Source organism: Schistocerca nitens, chromosome 1, assembly GCF_023898315.1.
Source record: "Schistocerca nitens isolate TAMUIC-IGC-003100 chromosome 1, iqSchNite1.1, whole genome shotgun sequence".
NCBI classification, from domain to species: Eukaryota; Metazoa; Arthropoda; class Insecta; order Orthoptera; family Acrididae; genus Schistocerca; species Schistocerca nitens.
The window spans coordinates 289,318,207-289,335,418 of NC_064614.1; positions in this window are offsets into that span (position 1 = coordinate 289,318,207).

Sequence of the window (17,212 nt, forward strand, 5' to 3'; positions counted from 1 at the left end):
GCACACTATACTTTGAACTTAATACGACTACTGAATATGACTATTGAACTGCTGATAATATGAGTAATGAATTGCTGAACTTTTTATGTGTACGTGAACAGGCGTGCCTCTTCTATACATTTTGGTCACGTAATGCAGATGGCGTTGATATCAAATGCGGAGACAAAAAGACACACTACTGTGAGCAACTACAACTTAACTTCCCCAGGAAGTATTTTTAAATGGAGTGCACCTCACAAACTCACTCGTGGCTAACGTTGCCGCTGATACAAAATCGACAGTAACACCAGCTAATAGGATTGCAGAATTACAACGCCACGACAAGGGAGTTTTCATGTTACGGGTGATGGGACACTATGTTATCATAGGAAATCAAAAGGCCGACGTTCTCGCCAAGAGGACTATTCACCATGGGACAAAGACTTACGTGCACATTCCGTAAACAGACATTCTTATAAAGATTGAAACCCAGCTCAGAAGAATGCTTTGCCTGCATACAGGCACTCCCGGCTTTTAATTACAAAAAATTTGAAATTTGTGGTAACTTCCTATGGGTAGAGAATGAGATTTTCACTCTACAACGGAGTGTGTGCTGATATGAAACTTTCTGGCAGATTGAAACTGTGTGCTGGACCGAAACTCGAACTCCAGACCTTTGCCTTTCGCGGGCAAGTGCTCTACCATCTGAGCCACCCAAGCACGACTCACGACCCCTCCTCACAGCTCTAATTCCGCCACTGCCTCGTCTCCTACCTTCCAAACTTCACAGAAGGTCTCCTGCAGACCTTGCAGAACTAGCACTCCTAGAACAAAGGATATTGCAGAGACATGGCTTAGCCACAGCCTGGAGGATGTTACCAGAATAGCACTTGCCCGCGAAAGGCAAAGGTCCCGAGTTCGAGTCTCAGTCCGGCACACAGTTTTAATCTGCCAGGAAGTTCCCTATGGGACGAAACTGCTGACCTTAGGCTTACATATTACTTAATCTAACTTAAACTAACTTACGCTAAGGACAACATCCACAACTATGCAGGGAGAAATTGAACATCCGACAGGGGGAGCCATGCCAACCATGACAAGGAGCCGAAGACCACGCGGCTACCGCGCGCGGATTTTAATTACCTTCGCCTGAGAGTGACAGTACACTCTCCCCTCAAAATGAGGACAGTTACTTCCTGAACATAGCGTGTTTGTAAATTATAAGATCTGAAATCTTATGATGACATCTGCCTTCGTATTAAACTGAGAGTAACCAAATAACTAGATCCGATGATTATTTGTAGCCAGCATCTGCACATAACAAATATTGTCCTCACACTGTTACTTTGGTCTACTTGATTGTGTACCACCATTTGCATCCGATACTTTCAATGTGTCTGGATGTCTGCAGAGGAATGGGAGCAAATCCTTACTAAATACCACAAACCAGAGAAAGGAAGTGTTTTAATATTGCTTTACAATCACTTATTTGAAATGCAACGATTAGATCTATGAACAAACGGACGCTGTCACTATTGGGAGCCACAAACGGATGTCACTATTGGGAGCCACAAACGGATGGTGTCAGTATTGGGAGCCACTTAACCCCGGTTATAGCGTACTTCTTATGCAAAGATTCGAGGAGCAGCCTTAGGAAATAGCGAACAAGAAGTCGAATGGTAGGAGACGAGGTATTGGCGGAATTCACGCAGTGAGGGCGGCTTTTGAGTCGTGCTTGGATAGCCCAGTCGGTAGAGCACTTGCCCGCGAAAGGCAAAGGTCCCAAGTTCGGGTCTCTGTCCGGCACTCAAACTTAATCTGTCAGGATTTTGTAAGAAACCGAATATTTGGTTCCAGTACGTGGATAATACGTTTGTTTTGTGGCGATATGGCAGGGAGGATCTGGATCATTTTCACAAACATCACAACGGGATCAGTCCGAAGATTCAGTTTACCATGAAAGATTGAATTTTCTTTATGTGCTAGTTTTCAAGAAGGAAGATGGTAGCTTGGACCGTACGGTTCATCGAAAACGGGATCGCGCCAGTACTCACAACCAAAGCGAGGCACCATAAAAACGGATAGAAGAATTATTATTGTTTCGTTGAGGCGTAAAGATCGTTAGGACCACCGTGTAGAAATCATAGCGACTCTCAAGCGGTTCTAGGGGCTTCAGTCTGGAACCGCGAGACCGCTACGGTCGCAGGTTCGAATCCTGCTTCGGGCATGGATGTGTGTGATGTCCTTAGGTTAGTTAGGTTTAAGTAGTTCTAAGTTCTAGGGGACTGATGACTTCAGATGTTAAGTCCCATAGTGCTCAGAGCCATTTGAACTATTTTTGAACGCTCAAGCTTTAGTGAAAACATAAGTTTTCCTGCTTTTAATTAAGTACGTTACTGGCCGCATAGAGAAAATCCTGAAAAGGCGGAACATCGCGGTAATTTACAAACTTATCTGGAAAATACAAAATCACCTAAAAATCTGCCAATGACGCTCGCCTAGCGGTGGAAAAAGCAGGAATTTTTAGGATTCCTTGTAGTTGTGGGGAGGTGTACGCGGGTACCACAAAAAGAACGGTAAAAAAACGACTACAAGAGCATAAGAACAATTGCAGAAGAGTGGAAACTGACAGGTCAGATTTTGCGGAACATGCTTCGCAGCCAGGAGACCATCACTTCATTTTGGTAGAACTCAAGTACTGGGAGTCGCAAGCGAACACCATGAAAGGTTATGCAGAGAGGCCATAGAGGCTGTAAAACAACCCAGAAATTTCATAGGAAGGAGGAGAGCGTGAAATTGAATGACATGTGGCTTACGATGCTGAAGAAGATGCGAGCCAGTCTTCCACCATGGGATGACAGCAACAGCGAACACAGCAGTCGACAATGGCGACTTCCGCTCACGCGTTCAAAATACGCGACGTGACGCATCATTGCGCGAAGGAACGTGGAAGCGGAATTTTGCTGTAGTCAGTAATAGGACAGGGTGTGATTTGGACAATGAAAGTAGCTACGATCCCACTGTAAAATGTCCTCCACATGTGAGGCTGAAACGTTGAGTTTTAAGGTGAAATCCATCCGACCCGGAACACTTTATTAATTGTGGCATTTCCGGCTGTGAAAGCTTACAAAAAATGGTTCAAATGGCTCTGAGCACTATGGGACTCAACTACTGGGGTCATAAGTCCCCTAGACCTTAGAACTACTTAAACCTGACTAATCTAAGGACATCACACACATCCATGCCCGAGGCAGGATTCGAACCTGCGACCGTAGCGGTCACGCGATTCCAGCCTGAAGCGCCTAGAACCACTCGGCCACTCCGGCCGCGAAAGTTTAAATTTTACAGTTTCATTACAGTTGCAAAATATGTTTAACCTATACAACATGTACAAGGTGTGACAATAAAGTAAATTTTCTTTGCAAGATGTGGCAACCCTGCAGGCTTGTGTAGGCAAATATATTTGACCTAGGTCTATAAGCTGTTTCTAGTCCAAGCAGCACATCGATGCAACTGCTCAGTCATGAGTTGTGCTGTAATAAGTTAACATGTGTTTGTATCTCTCGTCAAGCAAATGGAACCGCATAATATTACGCAACGGTATGCCACTTCTTTTTGCGTTAAATTGGGTAAAAACGCGACGACAACTTGCAGTAAGCTTCAGAAGGCTTTTGGAGAGGAGGTTATGTCAAGAGCTCAAGTTATTCGTTGGCATAAAATGTTTAGTGAAGGCAGAACGAATGTTGAAGATCAAGACCGCAGTGGACGACCATCAACCTCATGGACGGGTGTCAACTTGGCTAGGGCGCGTGAATTTGTACTATCTGATCAATAAATTATCCATGAAAATGATTTCAGAAGAACATCAAGCGAGAAATGGTTTATCTAATAATAACTGAAGATCTTGGTATGGTAATGCGCCATCCCATACTGCTCTGTCAGTACAGCAAGTTTTAACCACAAAACAAATATCAGTACTACCACAGCCCCCTATTCACCATATATCGCTACGTGAGACTTTTTCTATTTCCAAGAGTCAAAACGGCCGTCAAGGGACACCATTTTCAAACAACGCAAGATGTTCAAATTGCTGTGACCAGGGTCTTGGAGGATATTACAGAAGACGAGTTCCAGAAATGTTACCATCAATGGCAGAATCGCTGGAAAAAGTGTGCGCAATCAGAAGTGAACTACTTCGAAGGAGACAATACTGAACTTGATAAGCAACTTTTTTTTCACATGTCTCATTACTTTACTGTTGCACCTCGTATATCTGCAAATGCGGAAAAAAGAAGCCGAAAAATAAAGACGACATCTTGTACTTATTTTTATGCGGGCATTGAAAACATGGACGTGTTTTGCAAGCAGTTGTGTTGACAGTGATATATTAACATCGGTGGCAAAATACACTTTCACAATAGTATGTCCGAATATTGGTACTTTCTAAAATTCTCAACACATCTCTTCGACTGAATTTTCTCATTTTGAGGTATAGAAGGAGCGATCTGTTGTACTTGCTATAAAACCATTTTACAGTCTGGATCGCGTAAAATATTTCCTTATTTAAGACACCCGGTTTAGAGAGACTTCGCTGTCATCTTCGTGGCTTAAAAAATCTTTTTGTTGTGAAATGTGTTCACGTTTTTAAATATTTTGGTTATTATTAACATTTTTTATAATGTGCTAATTTTTATCTTAACATGAGCTTCAAGGTAAAATGAACACGTTTCTCAACAAAAAGATTTTATGACCTGAAGATGACAGCAAAGTCTGTGGAAACAGGTTGTCTTCAATAAAGATATATTTTATGCAATCTAGGCTGCAGAATGTTTGAGATCTGTCATCTGTAAGAGTATATTCGGTTCTAAATACATACATTCCATTGTAATAAAAACGGTAACAACAAGTTTAACAGAGCTTTCACTTGCTGGGACAATACCTCCAGATAGTCTGCCACAAGGGACGAGATCGTGATAGGCCACACCAAACCAGTAAGGGCACTAGAGGATAAAGAACACTCTTCTCAATGGTAGGCAAGTACTTGAACTGGTAGATCGCAGTAAAAGGTTTTACTTCCTAATGTCAAGCTTTTCTAGAAACAACCGAAAAACGCTGAAAATCGACGTGTGCTGGAACTGAAAAGCAATCAATAAGAACGTAACCACTAGGAGAAGTCGAGCCGGAGATGCTGCCTTTTATTGAACAAGAATTTTTGTACGAAATATCCGAAACGGACTCTAAGATAATAACATTGCCTTCAGCAATTTCAGCTAGTGCGCTGAATGGGAAAATTTTCATGATCTAAAGCAAACGTACGACTCCGTGAGTCACGACGAATAACCAGGAGAATGTGTACACGTGTACAAGAAAGATGTTTCAGGGAAACATGAATCTATTGGTACACGCTGTCCTAATGGTTTCACTCCGATGTTGAATGACTGTAGTTACTGGAGGCGGCGAAGTTTCGTCCCTCACTTTGATTACTGCGGAGAGAGGTGCGCTGCGAACTATCTCTGATTCACTTACTGTTAAACTAATATGAAACCGTCAATCTGCAGCATTAAATGGCCAAGTTGACAATTAGGGTACTAGAAGTAGGAATATTCTTCATAGAGAATTGATTGGCATGTCTCCATGAAAAGTACACTGCTTCAGCATGAAATAGTGAGTTGCCCGCACACATAAAGAACATAAAAGCGGTAAGTATGTTTTGAATGGCACTGTGCGATACATACACTTTTCGCGTTTACACAGGTGTGCCACTTTGTTAAGGAAAATGTATGATGTGGTTACAATGCATTTTTCTGCAAAGTTGATTTGGCGAGCTGCTTAAGATACCATTACGAAGAATAAAACTAAACTGAAGTTGATGTTAAGAAATCTGTTGAATGGAGTGGCAACAATAAGCACGTATGTGTCTACACAACACTAAGAGAGATTAAATATATTGACGAATTCGAAGATTTGCATGAATTTTGTAGGTATTCAAGACACACGTATTTGTTTGAGTCTGATATTCCATGGACCAGATTGTATATTTCTTTAGAAAGTAACTTCTTCAAAGATATAGAGCTTTTCCTTCAGATTAGCATCATTTTGTCCAGCAAGAGTCTTGGGAACTGCCAGTTTCTTCACGTTTTGCATAGCTACCCGTTGTCTCGGACTGTTAGGCATGACCTCTACGTTATAAATGCGTGTGTTGTTATGCAGTGTACTGCACTTACGCCACTTTCCCTGAGCGCATCCACTCGTACCATCATACCATGCGGAAGTAACAGACTGAAAACGCAAAATTAGCATACACATTTCGTGGATGGGCGCCTTTCAATACAAGCAGCACTCGACTACACTCGATTTGTGACGCAATAGAATCATCTTGAAACAGCTTCATTCTCTGTTTGTTCGCACGGTATGTTATTTGCATGCACATTTGGCTATTCTGCAAACATGGAAATAATATGTCTTTACATTTTGTTTTTATACGATAGAAAGAGTATCTACATAGACCACTGAATGTACTTGCAAAGTTACATCGCTCTACGACAAGTACTTCACGAGATATGTTGTCATAAATATGGGGATGTATAAAAACCAAGCTATTGCTTAAAACGGAGCACAAATTTCCCGGCATATACTCATTCAGTGTTTGATAGTGAGAGCACTTAATGACTTCCAAAAAGTTTCAAACATAATTTCAAAACTTCATAAAATTATTCTCACATGCTTAACATCAAATACTAAATACATTAACAGATGTGTAAAGAAAATAGACGTTTGGAGCTCTTCTGACAGGGGAGTTCAGTTATTTAAAGAATAGAGGGGGGGGGTTACTTGTTTCCTTATAAATTAGTAATTTTTGCCCCTTGTTTACATATTCTGTAGAGCACAGCTTCTCTCTTCCTTGTCAGCGGCCGATAACGTTGCTCATTCACTTTCGCAAATTTTTCGCCTCATTTGAACTCGCAGTTTCTCTCGTTGCATTGGTATATTTTCCCACGTCATCTTACTTTTGTAGAACTTCACGAAACAAACAGTACTGTAGTTTCACGTGTTAAGCACACAGCACAGTGTTTATGTTTCTCTGTTTGTTTTCTGTGTACGTGTGAGCGTTGCCAACCTGTTAATTCCTTTATTCTGCAGTCGTGTATGATGACATGTCATGCGATTGCGATATACACGTATACAGATGGCGGTAATATCGCTTACACAACGTATAGAAGAGCAAAGCATTGGCGGAGCTGTCATTTGTACTCAGGAGATTCATGTGAAAAGGCTTCTAACCTGATTATGCCACACGATCAGAATTAACAGACTTTTAAAGCGGATTATTAGTTTGAGGAAGACGCGTGGGACGTTTCATTTCGGAAATCGATAGGGAATTAATTATTCGGAAATCGACAGTTTCAATAGTGTGCTAAGAATACCACTTTTCAGTCAATATCCCTCACCACGGACTACGCCGAAGCCAACGGCCTTCACTTAACCAACCACAGCAACGACGTTTGCGTGCAGCTGTCATAGCCAACAGACAATAGACATCGCTTGAAGTAACCTAGAAATCAATGTGGGACCTACGAAGAAGTTATCGGTTACGACAGTGGGGCGAAATATGGAGTTAATGGCCTATTGTAGCAGATGACCGACGCGTGTGCCTTTGGTAACTACACGCTATCGCGTGCAATGCTTCCTCTGGGCACGTGGCCACATCAGTTGGACACTAGACGACTGTAAAACTGTGGTCTTGTCAGATGGGACCTGATGCCAGTTAGCAAGAGCTGACGGTAGGGTGCGAGTGTGGTGCGGACCCCACGAAGACATGGACGTAGGTGGTCAACAAGGCACTGGGCAAGTTGGTGGTGGCTCCATAATGGTTCAAATGGCTCTGAGCACTATGGGACTTAACATCTGAGGTCATCAGTCCCCTATAACTTAGAACTACTTAAACCTAACTAACCTACGGACATCACACACATCCATGACCGAGGCAGGATTCAAACCTGCGACCGTAGCGGTCACGCGGTTCCAGACCGAAGCGCCTAGAACCGCTCGGCCACACTGGCCGGCGGCTCCATAATGGTGCGAATTTTGTTTACAAAGAATGAGTTCTCCGAATGTTCGACTATTTGGAGTCCATTTGCAGCCATTCATGGACTCATGTTCCCAAACAACGATGAAATTGTTATCGATGACAATACGCCATGTTCGCTATTGGTTTGACTTACATTCTGCACAATTCGAGCGAATTATTTCGCCAGCCAGATCGCCCGACATAAATCCGATCGAACATTTTCGGGACGTAATCGACAGATGAGTTCCTGCTTAAAATCCTGCACCAACAAGACTTTCGTAATTATGGACGGCTATAGAAACAGCAAGGCATAATATTCCGGCTGAGGACTTCCAACGGTTTCTTGAATCCATGCCACGTAGAATTGCCGACACCATCTTTGGAGGCATTCCATGATTTTTGTTACGTCAGTATATATATTGGGACGACTGCTTGGACATCTATTATTGTGTCATTTATGTTTCATTTGGCGTAAAGTATATACTCTCCTGGAAATTGAAATAAGAACACCGTGAATTCATTGTCCCAGGAAGGGGAAACTTTATTGACACATTCCTGGGGTCAGATACATCACATGATCACACTGACAGAACCACAGGCACATAGACACAGGCAACAGAGCATGCACAACGTCGGCACTAGTACAGTGTATATCCACCTTTCGCAGCAATGCAGGATGCTATTCTCCCATGGAGACGATCGTAGAGATGCTGGATGTAGTCCTGTGGAACGGCTTGCCATGCCATTTCCACCTGGCGCCTCAGTTGGACCAGCGTTCGTGCTGGACGTGCAGACCGCGTGAGACGACGCTTCATCCAGTCCCAAACATGCTCAATGGGGGACAGATCCGGAGATCTTGCTGGCCAGGGTAGTTGACTTACACCTTCTAGAGCACGTTGGGTGGCACGGGATACATGCGGACGTGCATTGTCCTGTTGGAACAGCAAGTTCCCTTGCCGGTCTAGGAATGGTAGAACGATGGGTTCGATGACGGTTTGGATGTACCGTGCACTATTCAGTGTCCCCTCGACGATCACCAGTGGTGTACGGCCAGTGTAGGAGATCGCTCCCCACACCATGATGCCGGGTGTTGGCCCTGTGTGCCTCGGTCGTATGCAGTCCTGATTGTGGCGCTCACCTGCACGGCGCCAAACACGCATACGACCATCATTGGCACCAAGGCAGAAGCGACTCTCATCGCTGAAGACGACACGTCCCCAATCGTCCCTCCATTCACGCCTGTCGCGACACCACTGGAGGCGGGCTGCACGATGTTGGGGCGTGAGCGGAAGACGGCCTAACGGTGTGCGGGACCGTAGCCCAGCTTCATGGAGACGGTTGCGAATGGTCCTCGCCGATACCCCAGGGGCAACAGTGTCCCTAATTTGCTGGGAAGTGGCGGTGCGGTCCCCTACGGCACTGCGTAGGATCCTACGGTCTTGGCGTGCATCCGTGCGTCGCTGCGGTCCGGTCCCAGGTCGACGGGCACGTGCACCTTCCGCCGACCACTGGCGACAACATCGATGTACTGTGGAGACCTCACGCCCCACGTGTTGAGCAATTCGGCGGTACGTCCACCCGGCCTCCCGCATGCCCACTATACGCCCTCGCTCAAAGTCCGTCAACTGCACATACGGTTCACGTCCACGCTGTCGCGGCATGCTACCAGTGTTAAAGACTGCGATGGAGCTCCGTATGCCACGGCAAACTGGCTGACACTGACGGCGGCGGTGCACAAATGCTGCGCAGCTAGCGCCATTCGACGGCCAACACCGCGGTTCCTGGTGTGTCCGCTGTGCCGTGCGTGTGATCATTGCTTGCACACCCCTCTCGCAGTGTCCGGAGCAAGTATGGTGGGTCTGACACACCGGTGTCAATGTGTTCTTTTTTCCATTTCCAGGAGTATATATATATATATATATATATATATATATATATATATATATATATATATGCGTGTGCCTTTGGTAAGTACACGTTATCGCGTGCATTGCTTCCTCTGGGCACGTGGCCTCATCAGTTGGACACTAGACGACTGTAAAACTGTGGTCTTGTCAAATGGGACTTGATGCCAGTTAGCAAGAGCTGACGGTAGGGTGCGAGTGTGGTGCGGACCCCACGAAGACATGGACGTAGGTGGTCAACAAGGCACTGGGCAAGTTGGTGGAGCCAGCGAGGATTGTCCACGGACCAGTAGTGCATGTTCCGTAGATTCACTGCCCCGTGGTTTGTGAAACCCGCTTCATCGGTAAACAGGTAGAACTGCAACGCATTCACTGTTAATGCCCATTGACAGAATTGCACTCGATGATTAAAGTCATCACACACACACACACACACACACACACACACACATATATATATATATATATATATATATATATATATATATATATATATATATATATATATAGGGTGAGTCACCTAACATTACCGCTGGATATATTTCGTAAACCACATCAAATACTGACGAATCGATTCCACAGACCGAACATGAGGAGAGGGGCTAGTGTAATTGGTTAATACAAACCATAAAAAAATGCACGGAAGTATGTTTTTTAACACAAACCTAGGTTTTTTTTATATGGAACCCCGTTAGTTTTGTTAGCACATCTGAACATATAAACAAATACGTAATCAGTGCCGTTTGTTGCATTGTAAAATGTTAACTACATCCGGAGGTATTGTAACCTAAAGTTGACGCTTGAGTACCACTCCTCCACTGTTCGATCATGTGTGTCGGAGAGTACCGTATTACATAGGGATCCAAAGGGAACGGTGATGGACCTTAGGTACAGAAGAGACTGGAACAGCACATTACGTCCACATGCTAACACCTTTTTATTGGTCTTTTTCACCTACGCACATGTACATTACCATGAGGGGTGAGGTACACGTACACACGTGGTTTCCGTTTTCAATTACGGAGTGGAATAGAGTGTGTCCCGACATGTCAGGCCAATAGATGTTCAATGTGGTGGCCATCATTTGCTGCACACAATTGCAATCTCTGGCGTAATGAATGTCGTACACGCCGCAGTACATCTGGTGTAATGTCGCCGCAGGCTGCCACAGTACGTTGTTTCATATCCTATGGGGTTGCAGGCACATCACGGTACACAATCTCCTTTGACGTACCCCACAGAAAGAAGTCCAGAGGTGTAAGATCAGGAGAACGGGCTGGCCAATTTATGCGTCCTCCACGTCCTATGAAACGCCCGTCGAACATCCTGTCAAGGGTCAGCCTACTGTTAATTGCGGAATGTGCAGGTGCACCATCATGCTGATACCACATACGTCGACGCGTTTCCAGTGGGACATTTTTGAGCAACGTTGGCAGATCATTCTGTAGAAACGCGATGTATGTTGCAGCTGTCTGGGCCCCTGCAATGAAGTGAGGACCAATGAGGTGGTCGCCAATGATGCCGCACCATAAATTTACAGTCCATGGTCGCTGTCGCTCTACCTGTCTGAGCCAGCGAGGATTGTCCACGGACCAGTAATGCATGTTCCGTAGATTCACTGCCCCGTGGTTTGTGAAACCCGCTTCATCGGTAAACACGTAGAACTGCAATGCATTCTCTGTTAATGCCCATTGACAGAATTGCACTCGATGATTAAAGTCATCACCATGTAATTGCTGATGTAGCGACACATGAAACGGGTGAAAGCGGTGACGATGCAGTATGCGCATGACACTACTTTGACTCAGTCCACCGGCTCTCGCAATGTCCCGTGTACTCATGTGTGGGTTTATGGCAACAGCAGCTAACACACCAACTGCACCCGCTTCTCCTGTGACGGGCCTGTTACGGACCCGTTTGCGTGCTACGACCGCACCTATTGCATACAGTTGGCGGTATATGTTTTGCAATGTGCGGGTCGTTGGATGCTCTCTGACCGGGAACCGTTCTGCATACACCCTGCAGGCTTCAGCTGCTTTTCGTCGACACTCGCCATAGATGAGTATAATCTCCGCCTTTTCAGAGTTCGAATACACCATGGTCACAGTTCCTACAACACTACACTATCACAGACGTCTGGTAACACGGTGTACTACAGTTGGTCTGCGTGCGGAGACGAATGCAGAATAACAATAGCAGCAAGCGCTACATGCGGACACTGCGACAGCTACGCCAAACGACAACAGAGCACTACAGCCACACTCGTAAACACGGTCGTCATCGTAAACATGTCCCTGCAGATGCGGCTCGCCGACCGTGGCCCGTGTTTGCTACAACACGCAAATGAACGTCGGAGGTTTCAAGCGTCAACTTTTGGTTACAATATCTCCGGATGTAATTAACCTTTTACAATGCAAAACACAGCACTGATTACGTATTTGTTTATATGTTCAGATGTGCTAACGAAACTAACGTGGTTCCATTTAAAAAAACGTAGGTTTGTGTTAAAAAACATACTTCCGTGCATTTTTGTATGGTTTGTATTAAACAATTACACTAACCCCTCTTCTCACGTTAGGTCTGTGGAATCGGTTCGTCAGTATTTGATGGGGTTTACGAAATATATCCAGCCGTAACGTTAGGTGACTCACCCAGTATATATATATATATATATATATATATATATATATATATATATATATATATATATATTAATGGATGTCTAAGCAGTCGCATCAATACGAAGTGTACCCCTCAACACCCGTCCCCCTCCCCCCCCCTTTTGACGGCGACGCAGGTGTGTATTCTCACATGCAAATGGTCATCTTGGGTTGGTTTTTCCCAAGCATCTTGCGCCTTGCGTTGCAATTCGAATAATGGTTCTTACAGCCTCTGGAGAACTTCATCATGTCCCACCCGTTTTCATTTGGCGAGAGATCAGGTGATCTCGCTGGCCAGGGCAGTATTTTTACAGCACGAAGAGCACGTTACGTTGCAACAGGATGTGGACGTGCATTAACCTACTAAAAAAAGCACATCACCTTTCTGTTGAAGTAATAGCAGTGGCATCGGGATAATGCCGGAGCAATGTGGACGAATGCACAACGGAAAAGGCTGCTCAATATGTCTACGCCGTAAGTGTGAAACTCCATCACTCGAATATAGAAAGAACCTACTCTCATCACTGAACACAACGTAGTTCCATTCCAGTTTCCAGTTGACTCTTTCACGACACCAGAGTAGCTGTTGTTGGCTGTTGTGGTGTCAGTGGTAGTGCGGCCATGAAACACACATGATCTAACCCTCCTGCCGCTAGATGGTTCCCAACGATCAATAGTAACACAACAGGTACAAAATACGCCCGGTTTCAATCCCTGCATTATGTTCAGTCGGCCACCGCTGCTCGCAAAATGAGTAGATTTTGACTTGCCCCTGTACATGTGGACATCCAGAACCTGTTTACAGGTGTGGATTGTTCCACGGACCACTGTTGGAATCTGCGTCATACCAGCGATACATTCCGGAAAAAAAACGCTATATGATAGACAACGATTGTGATAAATAAGCAACTCACATTAAAACCCTTCATTATGCACATATTATGCCCAGGTGCCACTGAACACTGTCCTTGAGGGTGCAGCAGTCTTTTCCGCCGTATGGGAGAGAGAGTGATTAGACGGAAATGGGGAAGGGGGGAGGGGGTTAGAGAGATGAAAGTATGAGTGTGTGTGTGTGTGTGTGTGTGTGTGTGTGTGTCGGCAGGGTTGACGAGGGTAGTATGAGAGTGGTGATGTGGGGATGGAGGCAGTGATTAAAGGAAAAGAAAGTAGTAGAGGAGATGGCAGTAGCAGTGCAGAATTTGGCAATGAATTGCTGACATGCCTAGAGGTGTGACTACATTTACTGTTAGTGGTCTAACAATATAAAAACTGTTTAGTTTTCCAGGTTGGTATCATCATTTATGAGCTGTGCTTTATCTGTTATGGTTTCTTGAATGTGATAATTTTTCTTGTAGGATGGAAAAGTTTCACTACAGACACAGACATGGAAATCGTGTCGATAAACAACAAAAAACACCTTCTCACACAACAAGAAAATGACCACATTCAAAAAGACGTAACAAAAAGAAACAACTCACAAATTACCAGTTCAGCATGGCGATGGAGCACATACTTTTTAAATTAACCCTAGGACGCCTGAGGCGGGGGGGGGGGGGGGGGTTCGTTGAAGGCACAATTCTTTTATGTCCCCTGCTTTTGCCCAAGTAACTTTCATACTACATATTCCCTTTGAGTTATTGTTTGTTGCTATTTTATGAAACATTAGTGTCAATATATTTTATAGAAAATTCTTGCTTTGAAAGAAAAAATAAATAAACTTATTATGGGTCCACCCCCCCCCCCCCCCCCTTAGGCTTCCATGCTATAGAAAATTTCCCTTAGTAGGATTTCGTATTTCTCATCTCCACAACAATGCAAGTTAGTTTCTTGTTGGTTGGTAATTTTGATATTCACAACAATCTGTTTACTTTCAGAGGAAGTGATTGTTGATGTCAGTCAGCTCTTAATTAGATTGTAAACTTTCAGTGAGTTAGTGCAGTTCCCAACACGTAGGCCTCCAGTAACTTTGGTGTCCTACTCAGCAAAAACGAAACCAAGTAAGAACTTACTGATGTTGTCAACAATGCACCAAGATAAAGGCACTGTTGGAGGAGAGAAGAATAAAACCGAGATAATTGCATATTATAATTCCACTAAAGGTGGAATAGATACCATTGATCAACTGGCGCGTATGTACACCTACAAGAGGGGAACAAAGAGATGGCTACCTGTATTTTACTCTCTCACCGACATTTGTGCTATCAATGCAACCATCATATTCATCCAGCAACATCCAAGATGGAATGAAGATAAACACAACAAACGGAAACTTTATCTTCTGCAAGCTGGGATGGAACTAGTGAAATTGCAAGTAGAAGAAAGAAGTTCCAATGCAAGAGGGTTATCTAACCAAATTATTCAATCAATGGAGACCATTACACAAAAGAAAATCAAAGAAGTGACAACAGAAGCACGTCAGACTCCAGCAGGGAAAGGTCGGTGCCATGTTTGTGTAAGAAAAGCTAAAACAAAGAAGCAGAAGTACAACAATCTAAGTAAACCAAAACAGTATTGTGGACAGTGTCATAAACATGTGTGTAACACACATTCAGAAAAATTGTGAAGTGTGTTTCTTGGCTTGAAGGTGAGGACTCAGAGTAGTCTATTGTATATGAACACATCTGTGTTTTGTATTGTAATATGTCAATTTTTTATTCACTCAATCCAATATTTATAACAATTAACCACATTTATAAACCGATGCCTTAGTTAAAATACATAAACCATTTTGAAAGTTGTAATTTTTCGTCAGTAAACTTATTTAATACCTGTGGGCTCGCCGAACCCCCCCCCCCCCCTTTCGCATCCAAGTTAGAAAAAAAGGCTTGGGCGTCCTAGGGTTAATAGACCACATACCGTATTATTAAGTACAGACGAACTACCGCTCCTCTACATGTCACCCCCTTCCCCACCACTCAGACCGCCCGGTGTGGCCGAGCGGTTCTAGGCGCTACAGTCTGGAGCCGCGCGACCACTACGGTCGCAGTTTCGAATCCTGCCTCGGGCTTGGATGTGTGTGATTTCCTTAGGTTAGTTATGTTTAAGTAGTTCTAAGTTCTAGGGGACTGATGACCTCCGATGTTAAGTCCCATAGTGCTCAGAGCCATTTTGAACCCACCACTCAGTTCCCATTCACCAACACCATCTCCTTTCCCTTTCGTGTTTCCAATAATCAGTCATTGTCCCCCAGCCCATCTCAAACAAGCACTGTCTCCCCCCTTCCACCTCTGCTTAGCAGTTAACACATCCTCACTAACTTACACACACACACGACTGCAAAAATGAAGTGCAGTCATAGGTTGGCAACTCTCACAACACACACAGAAAACAAATGAATAACCATAAGAATGGGTTGTGTGCCAAACGCGTGAAATTACAGTACCATTCTGTCTTGTGGTGTTCTTAAAATGTGAAGTAAAGTGGGGGAAAGGACCATGTAGCGTCAGAACAACTGAGGAAAAAAAAACTAGAAATTGCCAAAAGTGAATGTACCACAGTTTTTTTGCCCTTAACCTCTGCTAGCATGAACATGTTCGATGAACATATAAAGAAGAGGCAAGAAGTATGTTCAGTAAATCGTATGACGATTGCATGAGGTAATAGTCTTTTTACAACATAATACCGAAATGTATAGATATTTCATGGGGACCTCACGCCAACTTGACATGTGGATAAAAAACACATTATAAAATGTATGTCATAACTAAAATATTTAAAAACATGAACCAACTTGTGCAAATGGCCATGTTCATAGATAACCTTTAGTTATGAAATAGCTTTTATAATGTGATGTTTTCTATCCACATGATAACTTGGGGTGAGGTTTAACTTAAAATGAAGACCTTTCATAACAAAAAGATTAAGACCTGAAGATGACAGCAGAGTCTACCGAAATCGGTTGTTTTAAATAAGGAAATATTTTAGCGTTTTTGGCTTTTGAACGTTTCTTGCAAGAAAAAAAAAATCGCTCCTGTCTTCTCAAAGCAAGAAAAATCAATTTTATGTAGCCATACTTCCAGAATGACCACAGAAGCTGCTTTATAAATAAAAGTGAAACGCCTCAGCTGAAAAATACTCTTTAATTATTTACAGTAAACTTAAGACGAAAATATCAATAATAATCTAGCTTCGTATCAGGAAGCAAACTTCCCCGTGTATACCGCTGATGGAATTTTCTCGGGCTTCCATCTGGTTGGCTGTGTTGAAATTCCCCGACGTTTCGATGAGTGTTAGTCACATCATATTCTGGGGAGGTATCTAGATTGCGCGAACGCTTGCACAACCTCGACACTCTGCCGGGAGATGACGAGAGTGCCACTCATTCAGACGCCGTGGAATTTCAACACAGCCACCTGGATGGAACCCCGAATAGATTTCTACAAGCTACCTTCATTTTCATTCAACTCAGTGCTCATTATTTGTGACATGATTGCATTTTGTTGTGCTGATGCCACTACTATCTCAGCCTTATTCTTTCCATTGGTGGCTTAATCAACCTTAATTCTGATGTATATTGATGACTTATGCCCAACACACGTGCTCTTTCAGAGATAAGTGTATAATGTTGTATAATATCACTTTCGTATAATAACGTTATGCAC